Source organism: Eubalaena glacialis, chromosome 6 (genome assembly GCF_028564815.1).
Source record: "Eubalaena glacialis isolate mEubGla1 chromosome 6, mEubGla1.1.hap2.+ XY, whole genome shotgun sequence".
Classification (NCBI taxonomy): domain Eukaryota; kingdom Metazoa; phylum Chordata; class Mammalia; order Artiodactyla; family Balaenidae; genus Eubalaena; species Eubalaena glacialis.
In genome coordinates, this window is record NC_083721.1 from 146,134,834 (window position 1) to 146,140,847 (window position 6,014).

A 6,014-nucleotide genomic window follows, 5' to 3' on the forward strand; every position below is an offset into this window, starting at 1 on the left:
CTCCATGATCCAAACAGACTTCCCCTCTAGCTTACTATTGAAAATGTTCCTTTCCAGTCTAATTACTGCCACTAAGTAATAAAAGAGGAAACTGCTAGGATCACCCTGGATTTCAGAAAGTGCAGTGGTCCAGTCTCCTCCCTCCAGCTTGACGTCCTCCTTTTTTCTGAAAGTATTATTGAACGGGCTGCTGCTCTTCTGCACTGTGGGCTGGACCTCATCGCGAAGTTTAGAAATGTTAGGGTGCCCCCTACCGTTGCAAATGGGGAAGCACGGTTCTTCGCTGTTGCATTTGGGGAACAGGATTCTTCCAAAAGGAGTAGTTAACCAAAGTTCACATAAGTGCTGTTCAGTCACATGGAAGGAAGGTAAAGAGGGAGGAAGGGAAAGGGAAGGGAAAGGAAGGAAGGAAGGAAGGAAGGAAGGGAGGGAGGAAGGAAGGAAGGAAGGAAAGAAGGAAGGAAGGAAGGGAGGGAGAAATAATAACCCTACCTAAGGATAAATTTAAAATTTTGGAGCAGAGCTGCTTTAATGTTCAGCCTGGTGTAGAGATCCATCTAGAGATCCATCCATGAAGGGGGCAGGGGGTTTGAATATTACACCACCAAAAATATATGTGTATGTGCACTTTTCTAAAATGATAGTGTGTAGCTTTCATCATATTTCAAAGGGATATGTAACCAGGGTCACTCTCTCTCTCTGCCACCTTCCCTGTCACCTTTTTTGGTAACGTCAACATCCCTGTAGGTGGTCCTCCTACTTAACACCAGACTTCCCATTTTTTGAACTCCTCTCCTTCAGTGATCTTGTTCTCCAACCGACTTCAGTCACTCACGCCCATTGTCACACCCCAAACATTATTACCAACAACCCTACCATCTCCAGGATCTCACGTGCAAGCGTTCCACTCTCTGATCACCGTATCCTATTTTTCTAGCTTCTTTTTTGTGATACTTCTCCACAATTCTTGACCCGCTGGAATGGTCCAATCCATTGACCCTGCCATTTTTCACTACCGTTTCACTTCTGTACTTCCTCTTTACCCATCTTAGTTTCCATGGTAATCACTAGAATCGTTTCCTAGCATGCACTCAGCTCCTATATCCCCCCACCATCTTATTCACCAAGAGAAATTCCTACCCTTGCTAAATCCAGAGCTCCACTTACTCCACGTCTGAAGTTCAGTGGTTGCATATGAAGAAACTGACTGAAGATAAACACAAAACCGAGTAATCAGTCTCACCTTGGATTTGTAATCTCCAAATTCAAGAAGGCTGGCAATTTCGGTATATTATTGATAAACTGAACTTTATCACAGTTTGAAATTTCTGTTCTTTTTTAAATTTAAAAATATCTTCAAAGCACAAAGCTGAGGGACTTCCCTCGTGGTCCAGTAGTTAAGAATCCACCTTCCAATGCAGGGGACGTGGGTTTGATCCCTGGTCAGGGAACTAAGATCCCACACGCCGTGGGGCAACTAAGCCCGCACACCACAACTACTGAGCCCACGTGCCCCAATGAAGGGCCCACACACTGCAAAGAAAGATCCCGCCTGCCACAACTAAGACCCGATGCAGCCAAAAATAAATAAATAAATATTTTTTTTAAAAAAAACACAAAGCTGATAAGAGAATTGCACCTGGAATACATGAAGAACTCTCAAAACTTAATAATAACAAGTCAATTCAAAAAAAGGCAACGTATTGGAACAGACACTTTACCAAAGAAGTTACTGTCATGGCCAATGAGCCCATGAAGGATGCTCAATATCATTAGTTATCACAGAAATGCAAATTAAAACCACAGTGTGCTATTACTGTGTACCTGTTAGGATGACTAAAATTTAAAAAGAAAAAACTGACAATACCAGGATGCACTAAGACCATCATAAACTACTGGTGATAACACAAAATGATACAGCCATTTTGGAAAACAGATTTTCAGTTTCTCATAAAGTTAAATATATACTTACCATATAGCCCAGCAATCTTACCCATAAGTATTTCCCCAAGGGAAATGAAAACTTATCTTTACACAAAACCTATACATGAGTATCCATAGCAGCTTTATTCAGAATTGCCACAAACTGGAAACAACTCAAATGTCTTTAATTGGTAAATGGATAAATTGTAGTCTATCCATACAGTGGAAAACCACTCAGCAATAAAAAGAATGTAGTACTGATTCACACAGTGATATGGATGGATCTTGAAAGCATTGGACTAAGTAAAAGAAGCCAGTCTCAAAAGGTGAGCTACATACTCCACAATTCCATTTATATGACAATTTGAAAAAGGCGAAACGATAGGGACAGAAAACAGATCAGTTGTTGTAGGGACTGGAGTGGGGAGTGGAAGATGTTCCCTACAAAGGGAAATGAGAGAATTCTGGCAAGTGGTAGAACAGTTCTCTATTTTGTTTGTGATGGTGGTTACACAACCTCCATGCATCTGTCAACACTCATAGACTTACACCCTTAAAAAGAGTGGATTTTAATGTATGTAAATGATATTTCAAGAAACCTATTTAAAAATTGATGTAATTTATCACAACGTCAAAAACAATATATAGAAATAAATCTGACAGAAGATGTACAATATCTTAACGTGGAAAACTAAAGAGCGTTTACTGAGATAAAGAAAAGCTAAGTAAATGCATGGATGTACCGTATTTATTGTTTGGAAGTCAAAACATTATCAAGATGTCAGTTCCCCTAACTGATCTTTAGAGTCAATACGATCACAATAAAAATTCCAGCAGACTGTGTGTGTGTGTGTGTGTGTGTGTGTGCACATTTTTTTTAAAAATAGAATGAGGAGGTCTGCTCAAAGCATAGAAAAGTGATAGACAGACAATGAGAGGTATTAGGAGGAATTGTCATATCTGCCAAAATCAACAATAGACACCTAATTAAGAAAAATAAGAATCACGGGGATGAGGGCAAAGCCAAGAGGTCAACATAAAGATTATATGAATAGGTGGAGAACAAAGGGGTACTTACAAGTGGATGGGATGAGCTATGACCTAAACTAGGCCTTTTGATAATATTTCCTGAGCTAAAACAGTACAAGATACTCCCCTGCCTAATATCTCCATAACCATCAAAACCAGCTTACAAGCTGATAAGGAAGCCCTTGTTATTTCCATTTTGTAAATAAGAACACCACAGCTTTGTAAGGTTAGGGGTCTTTCCCAAAGTCACAGATGCAGTGAATGACAGATTTATTATTCATATCTAATGCTCTCAATTTTCTCCTCAGAAGGGGTCTGATTGATGAACCGCTAAGCTTTATAACATTGTGCAGTCAGACTTAGTGAAGCCTGAGGGCCTGAAGACTGTGTCATACTGGGGACCATGATTCCTGCAAATGGGAATCAAGAAACCAGCACTCCGTATCTGATGAAATACAATTTAGGAAAAGGGACTCATTGTAGCAAAAGGCAGAAAAAAACCTAACGATGAATTAGAAATCATGGAGGCATGAAACTTGATTGAAATTCCGGTTCTTCATACTTTATTATTAGAGCCAAAGGTAAGAAATTTAAATCACAAAATGCTCATATTCTGCATGAAAACAAAATTTCTAGCATCATGTACCTTACAGCTTCCCGAGCACCCTGAACAGCCCTACAACTCTTTGATTCCAGGAGTCTGTGTGGGGCAACACAGCTGATTTCACAGTTGGGTTGCCCGCTTTCTACTGAGCCCTGGTCAGAGAGGACTGCAGCTTGTGGCAGCTCTGTCCACAGGTTAAAGGCTGCTTCTTCAGTGACAGCACGACATATGCAAATAACATCAAGCAAAGAGATGCTGGCCTCAACTACAGGTAAACTAGAAAGTTTCCAATTGCTCACATGTTAGAAAAGTACGACGTTTTTAAAGCCACAAGGGGGGCCTTGGTGACACCACAAGCCATGGAGGTGCCCTCAGCTAGGCTTCTAGCAAGCCCACAGCAGCCAGCGCCTGCAACAGGCAGAGGTGGCCTCAGGGTGCAGCGTGCTTCAACTTGACTGTGCATTTCAGTTACAACACAAGGTGTGCTTGTGAGTGGCAGTGACCTCAGCTGATAGCAGATTGCCAAGACCCAGTAAGAAGGAGCTAAGGCAAGGATTCAATTCTAGAAAAGTGTTTTCCATGTACGTAAACCTTTTAGACAATAGGAGATAAAACTTTTAAATGGTAAGTTAATTCAGATGCCTTTTTGCTACAGAGCTTGGTAGTAGCTTTTAAACAGGGCTTACCCAGATAGGCATCACTAGGTCCATGGGCCCAAAGACACCTGCATCAGGGCAGGGAGCAAACCATCAGTCAGCTTCACTTGGATTCATGTGGCTTAAGGATCACCCCCCCTACACATACCCTATGACTCTAGATGTTCTAATTCATTGGAGGAAAAAACTTTCACAGGAGGTAGGTTTCCGACTTGTAAGCAATTCCAAAGCAAGAAGCAATGGAACAGCTCCTGGGTGTAGGATTGAAGGAGCCCACTCGCAAAGAAATATTTATAATAGGCTGTGATGTAACACCTACACTCAACTCAGTCCCTAGAGGCTTGAAGCTTAAAGATACAAAAAAATGTTCCAAGTTAATGCAAACTAAAGAGACACGACAATTAAATGCAGCATGTGTTTGTAGACTGGATCCAACCTAGATCAAGAAAAAAAATTTTCAGTAGAAAAGATTATTGGAGAAATTGGAATACAGTCTGTGAATTAGATAATAATGCCCTGGTAATGACAATTTCCTGATTTTGAAATTTTCACTATGGTTGGGTAATAGCATGTCCTCATTTTCAGGAAGCACATACCAAAGTACATAGAAGTAACATGTGCACATGTATGGATGGGTGGGTAGGTGGATGGAAAGATGAAGGAAAGGATAGATGTGCCAACCTTTAAAACAAAAAGGTAAGCTATTTATCCAGCAAAATCATGTTTAGCTGGGAATAGCAGAGGAATTGCAATTCTGGTCAGGCAAACTATGGCGAACCATAGGCAAGTCTGGAGAACAAAAGAGAAGAGCATTTGTCTATAGAGGAAAGGAGAAAGTTGAAAGGGGCCGTTTTGAACAAAAGCTCATTGGAGGAGATTGAGAGTTAGGCACCATGGCAACTTCTCATTGAGTTGCGGTGGTTCCTCATTGGCTGGGTTGTTGCTGGGAAAGGGGAAAAATCTTCCTTCTTCCTGCTGGGGTATGTGAAGCAAGCTTTTTCCTGCAGAGGTATGTGAAGTTAGCTGCAAAGAGTAGGATGTGCATGAGAGCTTCCCCTTCAGAGCTTCCTGACTCCTTCTGAATGAGGTTTTCCTTTATTCATTTTTACAGATGGGTGGATGGATGGAATTAAAGAAGACAGAGCTGGAAATTAGTTAAAGCAGCAAAAGACAGATTTTATCCAGGAACTATTGCAATAGGGGGAAAGGGACCTCAGTATAAAACTGGGCTCAATTTTGAATAAAACAAGGAAAAGAAGAGATTTATAACCAAGGGAGGTCAGTGGACAGAAAGTTATTAAGAGGAGACATCAAGGTAGGGGGAATTCTTGCTAAGCTGACTTAACAGGAGTTTTTGCCAAAAGCAGGCCAAGGAGTAGAAGGACGTGCTCTCACTCCCTCTTGTGAGAACACCAGAATCACAACTAGCTGCTGGACAATCATCGACAGGAAGACACTGGAACTCACCAAAAAAGATACCCCACATCCAAAGACAAAGGAGAAGCCACAGTGAGATGGTAGGAGGGGCGCAATCAGTGTAAAATCAAATCCCATAACTGCTAGGTGGGTGACTCACAGACTGGAGAAAACTTATACCACAGAAGTCAACCCACTGGAGTGAAGGTTCTGAGCCCCATGTCAGGCTTCCCAACCTGGGGGTCCGGCAACAGGAGGAGGACTTCATAGAGAATCAGACTTTGAAGGCTAGTGGGATTGGATTGCAGGACTTCGACAGGACTGGGGGAAACAGAGACTCCACTCGTGGACAGCACACAAAAAGTAGTGTGCACATCAAGACCCAG